At 39.2% G+C, this 17500-nt stretch overlaps 24 non-coding genes across 24 annotated transcripts; all 24 read right to left on the reverse strand.

Annotated features, from left to right (window-relative positions):
• Positions 1–358: 358 nt before the first annotated feature.
• Positions 359–430, reverse strand: TRNAC-GCA (transfer RNA cysteine (anticodon GCA)). Its single transcript has one exon. It is a non-coding gene; the product is annotated as a tRNA-Cys (tRNA).
• A 723-nt stretch (positions 431–1153) lies between these two features.
• Positions 1154–1225, reverse strand: TRNAC-GCA (transfer RNA cysteine (anticodon GCA)). The gene has a single exon. It is a non-coding gene; the product is annotated as a tRNA-Cys (tRNA).
• A 571-nt stretch (positions 1226–1796) lies between these two features.
• Positions 1797–1868, reverse strand: TRNAC-GCA (transfer RNA cysteine (anticodon GCA)). Its single transcript has one exon. It is a non-coding gene; the product is annotated as a tRNA-Cys (tRNA).
• Positions 1869–2591: 723 nt separating this feature from the next.
• On the reverse strand, positions 2592–2663 carry TRNAC-GCA (transfer RNA cysteine (anticodon GCA)). Its single transcript has one exon. It is a non-coding gene; the product is annotated as a tRNA-Cys (tRNA).
• A 723-nt stretch (positions 2664–3386) lies between these two features.
• TRNAC-GCA (transfer RNA cysteine (anticodon GCA)) lies at positions 3387–3458 on the reverse strand. The gene has a single exon. It is a non-coding gene; the product is annotated as a tRNA-Cys (tRNA).
• Positions 3459–4023: 565 nt separating this feature from the next.
• On the reverse strand, positions 4024–4095 carry TRNAC-GCA (transfer RNA cysteine (anticodon GCA)). Its single transcript has one exon. It is a non-coding gene; the product is annotated as a tRNA-Cys (tRNA).
• Positions 4096–4818: 723 nt separating this feature from the next.
• TRNAC-GCA (transfer RNA cysteine (anticodon GCA)) lies at positions 4819–4890 on the reverse strand. Its single transcript has one exon. It is a non-coding gene; the product is annotated as a tRNA-Cys (tRNA).
• A 572-nt stretch (positions 4891–5462) lies between these two features.
• TRNAC-GCA (transfer RNA cysteine (anticodon GCA)) lies at positions 5463–5534 on the reverse strand. Its single transcript has one exon. It is a non-coding gene; the product is annotated as a tRNA-Cys (tRNA).
• Positions 5535–6257: 723 nt separating this feature from the next.
• Positions 6258–6329, reverse strand: TRNAC-GCA (transfer RNA cysteine (anticodon GCA)). Its single transcript has one exon. It is a non-coding gene; the product is annotated as a tRNA-Cys (tRNA).
• Positions 6330–6901: 572 nt separating this feature from the next.
• TRNAC-GCA (transfer RNA cysteine (anticodon GCA)) lies at positions 6902–6973 on the reverse strand. Its single transcript has one exon. It is a non-coding gene; the product is annotated as a tRNA-Cys (tRNA).
• Positions 6974–7545: 572 nt separating this feature from the next.
• TRNAC-GCA (transfer RNA cysteine (anticodon GCA)) lies at positions 7546–7617 on the reverse strand. Its single transcript has one exon. It is a non-coding gene; the product is annotated as a tRNA-Cys (tRNA).
• A 723-nt stretch (positions 7618–8340) lies between these two features.
• On the reverse strand, positions 8341–8412 carry TRNAC-GCA (transfer RNA cysteine (anticodon GCA)). The gene has a single exon. It is a non-coding gene; the product is annotated as a tRNA-Cys (tRNA).
• Positions 8413–9135: 723 nt separating this feature from the next.
• On the reverse strand, positions 9136–9207 carry TRNAC-GCA (transfer RNA cysteine (anticodon GCA)). Its single transcript has one exon. It is a non-coding gene; the product is annotated as a tRNA-Cys (tRNA).
• A 723-nt stretch (positions 9208–9930) lies between these two features.
• TRNAC-GCA (transfer RNA cysteine (anticodon GCA)) lies at positions 9931–10002 on the reverse strand. The gene has a single exon. It is a non-coding gene; the product is annotated as a tRNA-Cys (tRNA).
• A 572-nt stretch (positions 10003–10574) lies between these two features.
• TRNAC-GCA (transfer RNA cysteine (anticodon GCA)) lies at positions 10575–10646 on the reverse strand. The gene has a single exon. It is a non-coding gene; the product is annotated as a tRNA-Cys (tRNA).
• A 723-nt stretch (positions 10647–11369) lies between these two features.
• On the reverse strand, positions 11370–11441 carry TRNAC-GCA (transfer RNA cysteine (anticodon GCA)). Its single transcript has one exon. It is a non-coding gene; the product is annotated as a tRNA-Cys (tRNA).
• Positions 11442–12164: 723 nt separating this feature from the next.
• TRNAC-GCA (transfer RNA cysteine (anticodon GCA)) lies at positions 12165–12236 on the reverse strand. Its single transcript has one exon. It is a non-coding gene; the product is annotated as a tRNA-Cys (tRNA).
• Positions 12237–12959: 723 nt separating this feature from the next.
• Positions 12960–13031, reverse strand: TRNAC-GCA (transfer RNA cysteine (anticodon GCA)). The gene has a single exon. It is a non-coding gene; the product is annotated as a tRNA-Cys (tRNA).
• Positions 13032–13603: 572 nt separating this feature from the next.
• TRNAC-GCA (transfer RNA cysteine (anticodon GCA)) lies at positions 13604–13675 on the reverse strand. Its single transcript has one exon. It is a non-coding gene; the product is annotated as a tRNA-Cys (tRNA).
• A 723-nt stretch (positions 13676–14398) lies between these two features.
• Positions 14399–14470, reverse strand: TRNAC-GCA (transfer RNA cysteine (anticodon GCA)). Its single transcript has one exon. It is a non-coding gene; the product is annotated as a tRNA-Cys (tRNA).
• A 572-nt stretch (positions 14471–15042) lies between these two features.
• Positions 15043–15114, reverse strand: TRNAC-GCA (transfer RNA cysteine (anticodon GCA)). Its single transcript has one exon. It is a non-coding gene; the product is annotated as a tRNA-Cys (tRNA).
• A 723-nt stretch (positions 15115–15837) lies between these two features.
• TRNAC-GCA (transfer RNA cysteine (anticodon GCA)) lies at positions 15838–15909 on the reverse strand. The gene has a single exon. It is a non-coding gene; the product is annotated as a tRNA-Cys (tRNA).
• A 723-nt stretch (positions 15910–16632) lies between these two features.
• TRNAC-GCA (transfer RNA cysteine (anticodon GCA)) lies at positions 16633–16704 on the reverse strand. Its single transcript has one exon. It is a non-coding gene; the product is annotated as a tRNA-Cys (tRNA).
• Positions 16705–17426: 722 nt separating this feature from the next.
• Positions 17427–17498, reverse strand: TRNAC-GCA (transfer RNA cysteine (anticodon GCA)). Its single transcript has one exon. It is a non-coding gene; the product is annotated as a tRNA-Cys (tRNA).
• Between the last annotated feature and the right edge of the window lie 2 nt (positions 17499–17500).

Consider the following 17500-nt stretch of genomic DNA (forward strand, 5'->3'; position numbering starts at 1 on the left):
AGTGCATTAGACCCCAGCACATGTGTATTTGGCAGCAGATGTAGAAGCCCAAAGTTCTTCTGCTTTGCTAATTTGAGTGGAGGACTTACATTGTAGACATTTTGTAGCTTTTGCTGTTCTTTTGCAGGATCCTTTAAAATACGTATGGAAAGAAAAAACAAATTTACTTTGAATATGTAGAGAAAAGAACACTTCAGAAATGTGGTTGCTTGGAGGGAGCATGTGAACTTTCACCAAGTTACTACGATTCTGCAGCATAACGGGATATTTTGATTAACGTAGTTCTCTTTATTACTGCCTTGAGAGTATTGGTTTATGTAAAGAGTTTAGAGAAAGAGCAAAGAGCTAGATCATATCAAGGGGGCACTCAGATTTGAACCAATGACCTCTCGATCTGCAGTCGAATGCTCTACCACTGAGCTATACCCCCACACTCTGTTCAGCTTTTCTGACCATTTTAAATAGTTTCTCTCATGTAGTCCATGAAAGCATTTCAAGCGTTAACTTGGAGTTTGTTAAGGTTGGACAGAGTTAAATGATAACTCTTAGAGACTAGAGATGGTCAATGAGACAGTAATAAATCCAGGTTGCATGCAAATTGAATTAATATTGTAGGCAGCTTGGAAATGCGTTAATCGTCAGGAAGTGTATTTGAATGTCCCACTTCCATGACGCTCACAATTTGCATAATAATCTGCATGAAAGATAGAATGATTAGCATGTTACGGACCATGGCCGCAAGAGACTCTTTCGTCAGACCCAGAAACTTCTCATTCTGCAGTTGCCATTTCTGCCACTGCATTAGACCCCAGCACATGTGTATTTGGCAGCAGATGTAGAAGCCAAAAGTTCTTCTGTTTTGCTAATTTGAGTGGAGAACTTACATTGTAGACATTTTGTAGCTTTTGCTGTTCTTTTGCAGGATCCTTTAAAATACGTATGGAAAGAAAAACCAAATTTACTTTGGATATGTAAAGAAAAGAACACTTCAGATATGTGGTTGCTTGGAGGGAGCATGTGAACTTTCACCAAGTTACTACGATTCTGCAGCATAACGGGATATTTTGATTATTGTAGTTCTCTTTATTACTGCCTTGAGAGTATTGGTTTATGTAAAGAGATTAGAGAAAGAGCAAAGAGCTAGATCATATCAAGGGGGCACTCGGATTTGAACCAAGGACCTCTCGATCTGCAGTCGAATGCTCTACCACTGAGCTATACCCCCACGCTCTGTTCAGCTTTTCTGACCATTTTAAATAGTTTCTCTCATGTAGTCCATGAAAACATTTCAAGCGTTAACTTGGAGTTTGTTAAGGTTGGACAGAGTTAAATGATAACTCTTAGAGACTAGAGATGGTCAATGAGACAGTAAGAAATCCAGGTTGCATGCAAATTGAATTAATATTGTAGGCAGCTTGGAAATGCGTTAATCATCAGGAAGTGCATTAGACCCCAGCACATGTGTATTTGGCAGCAGATGTAGAAGCCCAAAGTTCTTCTGCTTTGCTAATTTGAGTGGAGGACTTACATTGTAGACATTTTGTAGCTTTTGCTGTTCTTTTGCAGGATCCTTTAAAATACGTATGGAAAGAAAAAACAAATTTACTTTGAATATGTAAAGAAAAGAACACTTCAGAAATGTGGTTGCTTGGTTGAGCATGTGAACTTTCACCAAGTTACTACGATTCTGCAGCATAACGGGATATTTTGATTAACGTAGTTCTCTTTATTACTGCCTTGAGAGTATTGGTTTATGTAAAGAGTTTAGAGAAAGAGCAAAGAGCTAGATCATATCAAGGGGGCACTCGGATTTAAACCAATGACCTCTCGATCTGCAGTCGAATGCTCTACCACTGAGCTATACCCCCACACTCTGTTCAGCTTTTCTGACCATTTTAAATAGTTTCTCTCATGTAGTCCATGAAAGCATTTCAAGCGTTAACTTGGAGTTTGTTAAGGTTGGACAGAGTTAAATGATAACTCTTAGAGACTAGAGATGGTCAATGAGACAGTAATAAATCCAGGTTGCATGCAAATTGAATTAATATTGTAGGCAGCTTGGAAATGCGTTAATCGTCAGGAAGTGTATTTGAATGTCCCACTTCCATGACGCTCACAATTTGCATAATAATCTGCATGAAAGATAGAATGATTAGCATGTTACGGACCATGGCCGCAAGAGACTCTTTCGTCAGACCCAGAAACTTCTCATTCTGCAGTTGCCATTTCTGCCACTGCATTAGACCCCAGCACATGTGTATTTGGCAGCAGATGTAGAAGCCAAAAGTTCTTCTGTTTTGCTAATTTGAGTGGAGAACTTACATTGTAGACATTTTGTAGCTTTTGCTGTTCTTTTGCAGGATCCTTTAAAATACGTATGGAAAGAAAAACCAAATTTACTTTGGATATGTAAAGAAAAGAACACTTCAGATATGTGGTTGCTTGGAGGGAGCATGTGAACTTTCACCAAGTTACTACGATTCTGCAGCATAACGGGATATTTTGATTATTGTAGTTCTCTTTATTACTGCCTTGAGAGTATTGGTTTATGTAAAGAGATTAGAGAAAGAGCAAAGAGCTAGATCATATCAAGGGGGCACTCGGATTTGAACCAAGGACCTCTCGATCTGCAGTCGAATGCTCTACCACTGAGCTATACCCCCACGCTCTGTTCAGCTTTTCTGACCATTTTAAATAGTTTCTCTCATGAAGTCCATGAAAACATTTCAAGCGTTAACTTGGAGTTTGTTAAGGTTGGACAGAGTTAAATGATAACTCTTAGAGACTAGAGATGGTCAATGAGACAGTAATAAATCCAGGTTGCATGCAAATTGAATTAATATTGTAGGCAGCTTGGAAATGCGTTAATCGTCAGGAAGTGTATTTGAATGTCCCACTTCCATGACGCTCACAATTTGCATAATAATCTGCATGAAAGATAGAATGATTAGCATGTTACGGACCATGGCCGCAAGAGACTCTTTCGTCAGACCCAGAAACTTCTCATTCTGCAGTTGCCATTACTGCCACTGCATTAGACCCCAGCACATGTGTATTTGGCAGCAGATGTAGAAGCCCAAAGTTCTTCTGCTTTGCTAATTTGAGTGGAGGACTTACATTGTAGACATTTTGTAGCTTTTGCTGTTCATTTGCAGGATCCTTTAAAATACGTATCGAAAAAAAAAACAAATTTACTTTGGGTATGTAAAGAAAAGAACACTTCAGAAATGTGGTTGCTTGGAGGGAGCATGTGAAATGTCACCAAGTTACTACGATCCTGCAGCATAACGGGATATTTTGATTATTGTAGTTCTCTTTATTACTGCCTTGAGAGTATTGGTTTATGTAAAGAGATTAGAGAAAGAGCAAAGAACTAGATCATATCAAGGGGGCACTCGGATTTGAACCAAGGACCTCTCGATCTGCAGTCAAATGCTCTACCACTGAGCTATACCCCCACGTTCTGTTCAACTTTTCTGACCATTTTAAATAGTTTCTCTCATGTAGTCCATGAAAACATTTCAGGCGTTAACTTGGAGTTTGTTAAGGTTGGACAGAGTTAAATGATAACTCTTAGAGACTAGAGATGGTCAATGAGACAGTAAGAAATCCAGGTTGCATGCAAATTGAATTAATATTGTAGGCAGCTTGGAAATGCGTTAATCGTCAGGAAGTGCATTAGACCCCAGCACATGTGTATTTGGCAGCAGATGTAGAAGCCCAAAGTTCTTCTGCTTTGCTAATTTGAGTGGAGGACTTACATTGTAGACATTTTGTAGCTTTTGCTGTTCTTTTGCAGGATCCTTTAAAATACGTATGGAAAGAAAAAACAAATTTACTTTGAATATGTAAAGAAAAGAACACTTCAGAAATGTGGTTGCTTGGAGGGAGCATGTGAACTTTCACCAAGTTACTACGATTCTGCAGCATAACGGGATATTTTGATTAACGTAGTTCTCTTTATTACTGCCTTGAAAGTATTGGTTTATGTAAAGAGTTTAGAGAAAGAGCTAGATCATATCAAGGGGGCACTCGGATTTGAACCAATGACCTCTCGATCTGCAGTCGAATGCTCTACCACTGAGCTATACCCCCACACTCTGTTCAGCTTTTCTGACCATTTTAAATAGTTTCTCTCATGTAGTCCATGAAAGCATTTCAAGCGTTAACTTGGAGTTTGTTAAGGTTGGACAGAGTTAAATGATAACTCTTAGAGACTAGAGATGGTCAATGAGACAGTAATAAATCCAGGTTGCATGCAAATTGAATTAATATTGTAGGCAGCTTGGAAATGCGTTAATCGTCAGGAAGTGTATTTGAATGTCCCACTTCCATGACGCTCACAATTTGCATAATAATCTGCATGAAAGATAGAATGATTAGCATGTTACGGACCATGGCCGCAAGAGACTCTTTCGTCAGACCCAGAAACTTCTCATTCTGCAGTTGCCATTTCTGCCACTGCATTAGACCCCAGCACATGTGTATTTGGCAGCAGATGTAGAAGCCAAAAGTTCTTCTGTTTTGCTAATTTGAGTGGAGAACTTACATTGTAGACATTTTGTAGCTTTTGCTGTTCTTTTGCAGGATCCTTTAAAATACGTATGGAAAGAAAAACCAAATTTACTTTGGATATGTAAAGAAAAGAACACTTCAGATATGTGGTTGCTTGGAGGGAGCATGTGAACTTTCACCAAGTTACTACGATTCTGCAGCATAACGGGATATTTTGATTATTGTAGTTCTCTTTATTACTGCCTTGAGAGTATTGGTTTATGTAAAGAGATTAGAGAAAGAGCAAAGAGCTAGATCATATCAAGGGGGCACTCGGATTTGAACCAAGGACCTCTCGATCTGCAGTCGAATGCTCTACCACTGAGCTATACCCCCACGCTCTGTTCAGCTTTTCTGACCATTTTAAATAGTTTCTCTCATGTAGTCCATGAAAACATTTCAAGCGTTAACTTGGAGTTTGTTAAGGTTGGACAGAGTTAAATGATAACTCTTAGAGACTAGAGATGGTCAATGAGACAGTAAGAAATCCAGGTTGCATGCAAATTGAATTAATATTGTAGGCAGCTTGGAAATGTGTTAATCGTCAGGAAGTGCATTAGACCCCAGCACATGTGTATTTGGCAGCAGATGTAGAAGCCCAAAGTTCTTCTGCTTTGCTAATTTGAGTGGAGGACTTACATTGTAGACATTTTGTAGCTTTTGCTGTTCTTTTGCAGGATCCTTTAAAATACGTATGGAAAGAAAAAACAAATTTACTTTGAATATGTAAAGAAAAGAACACTTCAGAAATGTGGTTGCTTGGAGGGAGCATGTGAACTTTCACCAAGTTACTACGATTCTGCAGCATAACGGGATATTTTGATTAACGTAGTTCTCTTTATTACTGCCTTGAGAGTATTGGTTTATGTAAAGAGTTTAGAGAAAGAGCAAAGAGCTAGATCATATCAAGGGGGCACTCGGATTTGAACCAATGACCTCTCGATCTGCAGTCGAATGCTCTACCACTGAGCTATACCCCCACACTCTGTTCAGCTTTTCTGACCATTTTAAATAGTTTCTCTCATGTAGTCCATGAAAGCATTTCAAGCGTTAACTTGGAGTTTGTTAAGGTTGGACAGAGGTAAATGATAACTCTTAGAGACTAGAGATGGTCAATGAGACAGTAATAAATCCAGGTTGCATGCAAATTGAATTAATATTGTAGGCAGCTTGGAAATGCGTTAATCGTCAGGAAGTGTATTTGAATGTCCCACTTCCATGACGCTCACAATTTGCATAATAATCTGCATGAAAGATAGAATGATTAGCATGTTACGGACCATGGCCGCAAGAGACTCTTTCGTCAGACCCAGAAACTTCTCATTCTGCAGTTGCCATTTCTGCCACTGCATTAGACCCCAGCACATGTGTATTTGGCAGCAGATGTAGAAGCCAAAAGTTCTTCTGTTTTGCTAATTTGAGTGGAGAACTTACATTGTAGACATTTTGTAGCTTTTGCTGTTCTTTTGCAGGATCCTTTAAAATACGTATGGAAAGAAAAACCAAATTTACTTTGGATATGTAAAGAAAAGAACACTTCAGATATGTGGTTGCTTGGAGGGAGCATGTGAACTTTCACCAAGTTACTACGATTCTGCAGCATAACGGGATATTTTGATTATTGTAGTTCTCTTTATTACTGCCTTGAGAGTATTGGTTTATGTAAAGAGATTAGAGAAAGAGCAAAGAGCTAGATCATATCAAGGGGGCACTCGGATTTGAACCAAGGACCTCTCGATCTGCAGTCGAATGCTCTACCACTGAGCTATACCCCCACGCTCCGTTCAGCTTTTCTGACCATTTTAAATAGTTTCTCTCATGTAGTACATGAAAGCATTTCAAGCGTTAACTTGGAGTTTGTTAAGGTTGGACAGAGTTAAATGATAACTCTTAGAGACTAGAGATGGTCAATGAGACAGTAATAAATCCAGGTTGCATGCAAATTGAATTAATATTGTAGGCAGCTTGGAAATGCGTTAATCGTCAGGAAGTGCATTAGACCCCAGCACATGTGTATTTGGCAGCAGATGTAGAAGCCCAAAGTTCTTCTGCTTTGCTAATTTGAGTGGAGGACTTACATTGTAGACATTTTGTAGCTTTTGCTGTTCTTTTGCAGGATCCTTTAAAATACGTATGGAAAGAAAAAACAAATTTACTTTGAATATGTAAAGAAAAGAACACTTCAGAAATGTGGTTGCTTGGAGGGAGCATGTGAACTTTCACCAAGTTACTACGATTCTGCAGCATAACAGGATATTTTGATTAACGTAGTTCTCTTTATTACTGCCTTGAGAGTATTGGTTTATGTAAAGAGTTTAGAGAAAGAGCAAAGAGCTAGATCATATCAAGGGGGCACTCGGATTTGAACCAAGGACCTCTCGATCTGCAGTCGAATGCTCTACCACTGAGCTATACCCCCACGCTCTGTTTAGCTTTTCTGACCATTTTAAATAGTTTCTCTCATGTAGTCCATGAAAGCATTTCAAGCGTTAACTTGGAGTTTGTTAAGGTTGGACAGAGTTAAATGATAACTCTTAGAGACTAGAGATGGTCAATGAGACAGTAATAAATCCAGGTTGCATGCAAATTGAATTAATATTGTAGGCAGCTTGGAAATGCGTTAATCGTCAGGAAGTGCATTAGACCCCAGCACATGTGTATTTGGCAGCAGATGTAGAAGCCCAAAGTTCTTCTGCTTTGCTAATTTGAGTGGAGGACTTACATTGTAGACATTTTGTAGCTTTTGCTGTTCTTTTGCAGGATCCTTTAAAATACGTATGGAAAGAAAAAACAAATTTACTTTGAATATGTAAAGAAAAGAACACTTCAGAAATGTGGTTGCTTGGAGGGAGCATGTGAACTTTCACCAAGTTACTACGATTCTGCAGCATAACGGGATATTTTGATTAACGTAGTTCTCTTTATTACTGCCTTGAGAGTATTGGTTTATGTAAAGAGTTTAGAGAAAGAGCAAAGAGCTAGATCATGTCAAGGGGGCACTCAGATTTGAACCAAGGACCTCTCGATCTGCAGTCGAATGCTCTACCACTGAGCTATACCCCCACGCTCTGTTCAGCTTTTCTGACCATTTTAAATAGTTTCTCTCATGTAGTCCATGAAAGCATTTCAAGCGTTAACTTGGAGTTTGTTAAGGTTGGACAGAGTTAAATGATAACTCTTAGAGACTAGAGATGGTCAATGAGACAGTAATAAATCCAGGTTGCATGCAAATTGAATTAATATTGTAGGCAGCTTGGAAATGCGTTAATCGTCAGGAAGTGTATTTGAATGTCCCACTTCCATGACGCTCACAATTTGCATAATAATCTGCATGAAAGATAGAATGATTAGCATGTTACGGACCATGGCCGCAAGAGACTCTTTCGTCAGACCCAGAAACTTCTCATTCTGCAGTTGCCATTTCTGCCACTGCATTAGACCCCAGCACATGTGTATTTGGCAGCAGATGTAGAAGCCCAAAGTTCTTCTGCTTTGCTAATTTGAGTGGAGGACTTACATTGTAGACATTTTGTAGCTTTTGCTGTTCATTTGCAGGATCCTTTAAAATACGTATGGAAAGAAAAAACAAATTTACTTTGGCTATGTAAAGAAAAGAACACTTCAGAAATGTGGCTGCTTGGAGGGAGCATGTGAACTTTCACCAAGTTACTACGATTCTGCAGCATAACGGGATATTTTGATTAACGTAGTTCTCTTTATTACTGCCTTGAGAGTATTGGTTTATGTAAAGAGTTTAGAGAAAAAGCAAAGAGCTAGATCATGTCAAGGGGGCACTCGGATTTGAACCAAGGACCTCTCGATCTGCAGTCGAATGCTCTACCACTGAGCTATACCCCCACGCCCTGTTCACCTTTTCTGACCATTTTAAATAGTTTCTCTCATGTAGTCCATGAAAGCATTTCAAGCGTTAACTTGGAGTTTGTTAAGGTTGGACAGAGTTAAATGATAACTCTTAGAGACTAGAGATGGTCAATGAGGCAGTAATAAATCCAGGTTGCATGCAAATTGAATTAATATTGTAGGCAGCTTGGAAATGCGTTAATCGTCAGGAAGTGTATTTGAATGTCCCACTTCCATGACGCTCACAATTTGCATAATAATCTGCATGAAAGCTAGAATGATGAGCATGTTACGGACCATGGCCGCAAGACACAGTTTCGTCAGACCCAGAAACTTCTCATTCTGCAGTTGCCATTTCTGCCACTGCATTAGACCCCAGCACATGTGTATTTGGCAGCAGATGTAGAAGCCAAAAGTTCTTCTGTTTTGCTAATTTGAGTGGAGGACTTACATTGTAGACATTTTGTAGCTTTTGCTGTTCTTTTGCAGGATCCTTTAAAATACGTATGGAAAGAAAAACCAAATTTACTTTGGATATGTAAAGAAAAGAACACTTCAGATATGTGGTTGCTTGGAGGGAGCATGTGAACTTTCACCAAGTTACTACGATTCTGCAGCATAACGGGATATTTTGATTATTGTAGTTCTCTTTATTACTGCCTTGAGAGTATTGGTTTATGTAAAGAGATTAGAGAAAGAGCAAAAAGCTAGATCATGTCAAGGGGGCACTCAGATTTGAACCAAGGACCTCTCGATCTGCAGTCGAATGCTCTACCACTGAGCTATACCCCCACGCTCTGTTCAGCTTTTCTGACCATTTTAAATAGTTTCTCTCATGTAGTCCATGAAAACATTTCAAGCGTTAACTTGGAGTTTGTTAAGGTTGGACAGAGTTAAATGATAACTCTTAGAGACTAGAGATGGTCAATGAGACAGTAATAAATCCAGGTTGCATGCAAATTGAATTAATATTGTAGGCAGCTTGGAAATGCGTTAATCGTCAGGAAGTGTATTTGAATGTCCCACTTCCATGACGCTCACAATTTGCATAATAATCTGCATGAAAGATAGAATGATTAGCATGTTACGGACCATGGCCGCAAGAAACTCTTTCGTCAGACCCAGAAACTTCTCATTCTGCAGTTGCCATTACTGCCACTGCATTAGACCCCAGCACATGTGTATTTGGCAGCAGATGTAGAAGCCCAAAGTTCTTCTGCTTTGCTAATTTGAGTGGAGGACTTACATTGTAGACATTTTGTAGCTTTTGCTGTTCATTTGCAGGATCCTTTAAAATACGTATTGAAAAAAAAAACAAATTTACTTTGGGTATGTAAAGAAAAGAACACTTCAGAAATGTGGTTGCTTGGAGGGAGCATGTGAAATTTCACCAAGTTACTACGATTCTGCAGCATAACGGGATATTTTGATTATTGTAGTTCTCTTTATTACTGCCTTGAGAGTATTGGTTTATGTAAAGAGATTAAAGAAAGAGCAAAGAACTAAATCATATCAAGGGGGCACTCAGATTTGAACCAAGGACCTCTCGATCTGCAGTCAAATGCTCTACCACTGAGCTATACCCCCACGCTCTGTTCAGCTTTTCTGACCATTTTAAATAGTTTCTCTCATGTAGTCCATGAAAACATTTCAGGCGTTAACTTGGAGTTTGTTAAGGTTGGACAGAGTTAAATGATAACTCTTAGAGACTAGAGATGGTCAATGAGACAGTAAGAAATCCAGGTTGCATGCAAATTGAATTAATATTGTAGGCAGCTTGGAAATGCGTTAATCGTCAGGAAGTGCATTAGACCCCAGCACATGTGTATTTGGCAGCAGATGTAGAAGCCCAAAGTTCTTCTGCTTTGCTAATTTGAGTGGAGGACTTACATTGTAGACATTTTGTAGCTTTTGCTGTTCTTTTGCAGGATCCTTTAAAATACGTATGGAAAGAAAAAACAAATTTACTTTGAATATGTAAAGAAAAGAACACTTCAGAAATGTGGTTGCTTGGAGGGAGCATGTGAACTTTCACCAAGTTACTACGATTCTGCAGCATAACGGGATATTTTGATTAACGTAGTTCTCTTTATTACTGCCTTGAGAGTATTGGTTTATGTAAAGAGTTTAGAGAAAGAGCAAAGAGCTAGATCATGTCAAGGGGGCACTCGGATTTGAACCAAGGACCTCTCGATCTGCAGTCGAATGCTCTACCACTGAGCTATACCCCCACGCTCTGTTCAGTTTTTCTGACCATTTTAAATAGTTTCTCTCATGTAGTCCATGAAAGCATTTCAAGCGTTAACTTGGAGTTTGTTAAGGTTGGACAGAGTTAAATGATAACTCTTAGAGACTAGAGATGGTCAATGAGACAGTAATAAATCCAGGTTGCATGCAAATTGAATTAATATTGTAGGCAGCTTGGAAATGCGTTAATCGTCAGGAAGTGTATTTGAATGTCCCACTTCCATGACGCTCACAATTTGCATAATAATCTGCATGAAAGATAGAATGATTAGCATGTTACGGACCATGGCCGCAAGAGACTCTTTCGTCAGACCCAGAAACTTCTCATTCTGCAGTTGCCATTTCTGCCACTGCATTAGACCCCAGCACATGTGTATTTGGCAGCAGATGTAGAAGCCCAAAGTTCTTCTGCTTTGCTAATTTGAGTGGAGGACTTACATTGTAGACATTTTGTAGCTTTTGCTGTTCATTTGCAGGATCCTTTAAAATACGTATGGAAAGAAAAAACAAATTTACTTTGGCTATGTAAAGAAAAGAACACTTCAGAAATGTGGCTGCTTGGAGGGAGCATGTGAACTTTCACCAAGTTACTACGATTCTGCAGCATAACAGGATATTTTGATTAACGTAGTTCTCTTTATTACTGCCTTGAGAGTATTGGTTTATGTAAAGAGTTTAGAGAAAGAGCAAAGAGCTAGATCATGTCAAGGGGGCACTCGGATTTGAACCAAGGACCTCTCGATCTGCAGTCGAATGCTCTACCACTGAGCTATACCCCCACGCCCTGTTCACCTTTTCTGACCATTTTAAATAGTTTCTCTCATGTAGTCCATGAAAGCATTTCAAGCGTTAACTTGGAGTTTGTTAAGGTTGGACAGAGTTAAATGATAACTCTTAGAGACTAGAGATGGTCAATGAGGCAGTAATAAATCCAGGTTGCATGCAAATTGAATTAATATTGTAGGCAGCTTGGAAATGCGTTAATCGTCAGGAAGTGTATTTGAATGTCCCACTTCCATGACGCTCACAATTTGCATAATAATCTGCATGAAAGCTAGAATGATGAGCATGTTACGGACCATGGCCGCAAGACACAGTTTCGTCAGACCCAGAAACTTCTCATTCTGCAGTTGCCATTTCTGCCACTGCATTAGACCCCAGCACATGTGTATTTGGCAGCAGATGTAGAAGCCAAAAGTTCTTCTGTTTTGCTAATTTGAGTGGAGGACTTACATTGTAGACATTTTGTAGCTTTTGCTGTTCTTTTGCAGGATCCTTTAAAATACGTATGGAAAGAAAAACCAAATTTACTTTGGATATGTAAAGAAAAGAACACTTCAGATATGTGGTTGCTTGGAGGGAGCATGTGAACTTTCACCAAGTTACTACGATTCTGCAGCATAACGGGATATTTTGATTATTGTAGTTCTCTTTATTACTGCCTTGAGAGTATTGGTTTATGTAAAGAGATTAGAGAAAGAGCAAAAAGCTAGATCATGTCAAGGGGGCACTCGGATTTGAACCAAGGACCTCTCGATCTGCAGTCGAATGCTCTACCACTGAGCTATACCCCCACGCTCTGTTCAGCTTTTCTGACCATTTTAAATAGTTTCTCTCATGTAGTCCATGAAAACATTTCAAGCGTTAACTTGGAGTTTGTTAAGGTTGGACAGAGTTAAATGATAACTCTTAGAGACTAGAGATGGTCAATGAGACAGTAATAAATCCAGGTTGCATGCAAATTGAATTAATATTGTAGGCAGCTTGGAAATGCGTTAATCGTCAGGAAGTGTATTTGAATGTCCCACTTCCATGACGCTCACAATTTGCATAATAATCTGCATGAAAGATAGAATGATTAGCATGTTACGGACCATGGCCGCAAGAAACTCTTTCGTCAGACCCAGAAACTTCTCATTCTGCAGTTGCCATTACTGCCACTGCATTAGACCCCAGCACATGTGTATTTGGCAGCAGATGTAGAAGCCCAAAGTTCTTCTGCTTTGCTAATTTGAGTGGAGGACTTACATTGTAGACATTTTGTAGCTTTTGCTGTTTATTTGCAGGATCCTTTAAAATACGTATCGAAAAAAAAAACAAATTTACTTTGGGTATGTAAAGAAAAGAACACTTCAGAAATGTGGTTGCTTGGAGGGAGCATGTGAAATGTCACCAAGTTACTACGATTCTGCAGCATAACGGGATATTTTGATTATTGTAGTTCTCTTTATTACTGCCTTGAGAGTATTGGTTTATGTAAAGAGATTAAAGAAAGAGCAAAGAACTAGATCATATCAAGGGGGCACTCGGATTTGAACCAAGGACCTCTCGATCTGCAGTCAAATGCTCTACCACTGAGCTATACCCCCACGCTCTGTTCAGCTTTTCTGACCATTTTAAATAGTTTCTCTCATGTAGTCCATGAAAACATTTCAGGCGTTAACTTGGAGTTTGTTAAGGTTGGACAGAGTTAAATGATAACTCTTAGAGACTAGAGATGGTCAATGAGACAGTAAGAAATCCAGGTTGCATGCAAATTGAATTAATATTGTAGGCAGCTTGGAAATGCGTTAATCGTCAGGAAGTGCATTAGACCCCAGCACATGTGTATTTGGCAGCAGATGTAGAAGCCCAAAGTTCTTCTGCTTTGCTAATTTGAGTGGAGGACTTACATTGTAGACATTTTGTAGCTTTTGCTGTTCTTTTGCAGGATCCTTTAAAATACGTATGGAAAGAAAAAACAAATTTACTTTGAATATGTAAAGAAAAGAACACTTCAGAAATGTGGTTGCTTGGAGGGAGCATGTGAACTTTCACCAAGTTACTACGATTCTGCAGCATAACGGGATATTTTGATTAACGTAGTTCTCTTTATTACTGCCTTGAGAGTATTGGTTTATGTAAAGAGTTTAGAGAAAGAGCAAAGAGCTAGATCATATCAAGGGGGCACTCGGATTTGAACCAATGACCTCTCGATCTGCAGTCGAATGCTCTACCACTGAGCTATACCCCCACACTCTGTTCAGCTTTTCTGACCATTTTAAATAGTTTCTCTCATGTAGTCCATGAAAGCATTTCAAGCGTTAACTTGGAGTTTGTTAAGGTTGGACAGAGTTAAATGATAACTCTTAGAGACTAGAGATGGTCAATGAGACAGTAATAAATCCAGGTTGCATGCAAATTGAATTAATATTGTAGGCAGCTTGGAAATGCGTTAATCGTCAGGAAGTGTATTTGAATGTCCCACTTCCATGACGCTCACAATTTGCATAATAATCTGCATGAAAGATAGAATGATTAGCATGTTACGGACCATGGCCGCAAGAGACTCTTTCGTCAGACCCAGAAACTTCTCATTCTGCAGTTGCCATTTCTGCCACTGCATTAGACCCCAGCACATGTGTATTTGGCAGCAGATGTAGAAGCCAAAAGTTCTTCTGTTTCGCTAATTTGAGTGGAGAACTTACATTGTAGACATTTTGTAGCTTTTGCTGTTCTTTTGCAGGATCCTTTAAAATACGTATGGAAAGAAAAACCAAATTTACTTTGGATATGTAAAGAAAAGAACACTTCAGATATGTGGTTGCTTGGAGGGAGCATGTGAACTTTCACCAAGTTACTACGATTCTGCAGCATAACGGGATATTTTGATTATTGTAGTTCTCTTTATTACTGCCTTGAGAGTATTGGTTTATGTAAAGAGATTAGAGAAAGAGCAAAGAGCTAGATCATATCAAGGGGGCACTCGGATTTGAACCAAGAACCTCTCGATCTGCAGTCGAATGCTCTACCACTGAGCTATACCCCCACGCTCTGTTCAGCTTTTCTGACCATTTTAAATAGTTTCTCTCATGTAGTCCATGAAAACATTTCAAGCGTTAACTTGGAGTTTGTTAAGGTTGGACAGAGTTAAATGATAACTCTTAGAGACTAGAGATGGTCAATGAGACAGTAAGAAATCCAGGTTGCATGCAAATTGAATTAATATTGTAGGCAGCTTGGAAATGCGTTAATCGTCAGGAAGTGCATTAGACCCCAGCACATGTGTATTTGGCAGCAGATGTAGAAGCCCAAAGTTCTTCTGCTTTGCTAATTTGAGTGGAGGACTTACATTGTAGACATTTTGTAGCTTTTGCTGTTCTTTTGCAGGATCCTTTAAAATACGTATGGAAAGAAAAAACAAATTTACTTTGAATATGTAAAGAAAAGAACACTTCAGAAATGTGGTTGCTTGGAGGGAGCATGTGAACTTTCACCAAGTTACTACGATTCTGCAGCATAACGGGATATTTTGATTAACGTAGTTCTCTTTATTACTGCCTTGAGAGTATTGGTTTATGTAAAGAGTTTAGAGAAAGAGCAAAGAGCTAGATCATGTCAAGGGGGCACTCGGATTTGAACCAAGGACCTCTCGATCTGCAGTCGAATGCTCTACCACTGAGCTATACCCCCACGCTCTGTTCAGTTTTTCTGACCATTTTAAATAGTTTCTCTCATGTAGTCCATGAAAGCATTTCAAGCGTTAACTTGGAGTTTGTTAAGGTTGGACAGAGTTAAATGATAACTCTTAGAGACTAGAGATGGTCAATGAGACAGTAATAAATCCAGGTTGCATGCAAATTGAATTAATATTGTAGGCAGCTTGGAAATGCGTTAATCGTCAGGAAGTGTATTTGAATGTCCCACTTCCATGACGCTCACAATTTGCATAATAATCTGCATGAAAGATAGAATGATTAGCATGTTACGGACCATGGCCGCAAGAGACTCTTTCGTCAGACCCAGAAACTTCTCATTCTGCAGTTGCCATTTCTGCCACTGCATTAGACCCCAGCACATGTGTATTTGGCAGCAGATGTAGAAGCCCAAAGTTCTTCTGCTTTGCTAATTTGAGTGGAGGACTTACATTGTAGACATTTTGTAGCTTTTGCTGTTCATTTGCAGGATCCTTTAAAATACGTATGGAAAGAAAAAACAAATTTACTTTGGCTATGTAAAGAAAAGAACACTTCAGAAATGTGGCTGCTTGGAGGGAGCATGTGAACTTTCACCAAGTTACTACGATTCTGCAGCATAACAGGATATTTTGATTAACGTAGTTCTCTTTATTACTGCCTTGAGAGTATTGGTTTATGTAAAGAGTTTAGAGAAAGAGCAAAGAGCTAGATCATGTCAAGGGGGCACTCGGATTTGAACCAAGGACCTCTCGATCTGCAGTCGAATGCTCTACCACTGAGCTATACCCCCACGCCCTGTTCACCTTTTCTGACCATTTTAAATAGTTTCTCTCATGTAGTCCATGAAAGCATTTCAAGCGTTAACTTGGAGTTTGTTAAGGTTGGACAGAGTTAAATGATAACTCTTAGAGACTAGAGATGGTCAATGAGGCAGTAATAAATCCAGGTTGCATGCAAATTGAATTAATATTGTAGGCAGCTTGGAAATGCGTTAATCGTCAGGAAGTGTATTTGAATGTCCCACTTCCATGACGCTCACAATTTGCATAATAATCTGCATGAAAGCTAGAATGATGAGCATGTTACGGACCATGGCCGCAAGACACAGTTTCGTCAGACCCAGAAACTTCTCATTCTGCAGTTGCCATTTCTGCCACTGCATTAGACCCCAGCACATGTGTATTTGGCAGCAGATGTAGAAGCCAAAAGTTCTTCTGTTTTGCTAATTTGAGTGGAGGACTTACATTGTAGACATTTTGTAGCTTTTGCTGTTCTTTTGCAGGATCCTTTAAAATACGTATGGAAAGAAAAACCAAATTTACTTTGGATATGTAAAGAAAAGAACACTTCAGATATGTGGTTGCTTGGAGGGAGCATGTGAACTTTCACCAAGTTACTACGATTCTGCAGCATAACGGGATATTTTGATTATTGTAGTTCTCTTTATTACTGCCTTGAGAGTATTGGTTTATGTAAAGAGATTAGAGAAAGAGCAAAAAGCTAGATCATGTCAAGGGGGCACTCGGATTTGAACCAAGGACCTCTCGATCTGCAGTCGAATGCTCTACCACTGAGCTATACCCCCACGCTCTGTTCAGCTTTTCTGACCATTTTAAATAGTTTCTCTCATGTAGTCCATGAAAACATTTCAAGCGTTAACTTGGAGTTTGTTAAGGTTGGACAGAGTTAAATGATAACTCTTAGAGACTAGAGATGGTCAATGAGACAGTAATAAATCCAGGTTGCATGCAAATTGAATTAATATTGTAGGCAGCTTGGAAATGCGTTAATCGTCAGGAAGTGTATTTGAATGTCCCACTTCCATGACGCTCACAATTTGCATAATAATCTGCATGAAAGATAGAATGATTAGCATGTTACGGACCATGGCCGCAAGAAACTCTTTCGTCAGACCCAGAAACTTCTCATTCTGCAGTTGCCATTACTGCCACTGCATTAGACCCCAGCACATGTGTATTTGGCAGCAGATGTAGAAGCCCAAAGTTCTTCTGCTTTGCTAATTTGAGTGGAGGACTTACATTGTAGACATTTTGTAGCTTTTGCTGTTTATTTGCAGGATCCTTTAAAATACGTATCGAAAAAAAAACAAATTTACTTTGGGTATGTAAAGAAAAGAACACTTCAGAAATGTGGTTGCTTGGAGGGAGCATGTGAAATGTCACCAAGTTACTACGATTCTGCAGCATAACGGGATATTTTGATTATTGTAGTTCTCTTTATTACTGCCTTGAGAGTATTGGTTTATGTAAAGAGATTAAAGAAAGAGCAAAGAACTAGATCATATCAAGGGGGCACTCGGATTTGAACCAAGGACCTCTCGATCTGCAGTCAAATGCTCTACCACTGAGCTATACCCCCAC

The sequence above is a fragment of the Hyperolius riggenbachi genome, chromosome 7 (assembly GCF_040937935.1).
Source record: "Hyperolius riggenbachi isolate aHypRig1 chromosome 7, aHypRig1.pri, whole genome shotgun sequence".
Taxonomy (NCBI): Eukaryota; Metazoa; Chordata; class Amphibia; order Anura; family Hyperoliidae; genus Hyperolius; species Hyperolius riggenbachi.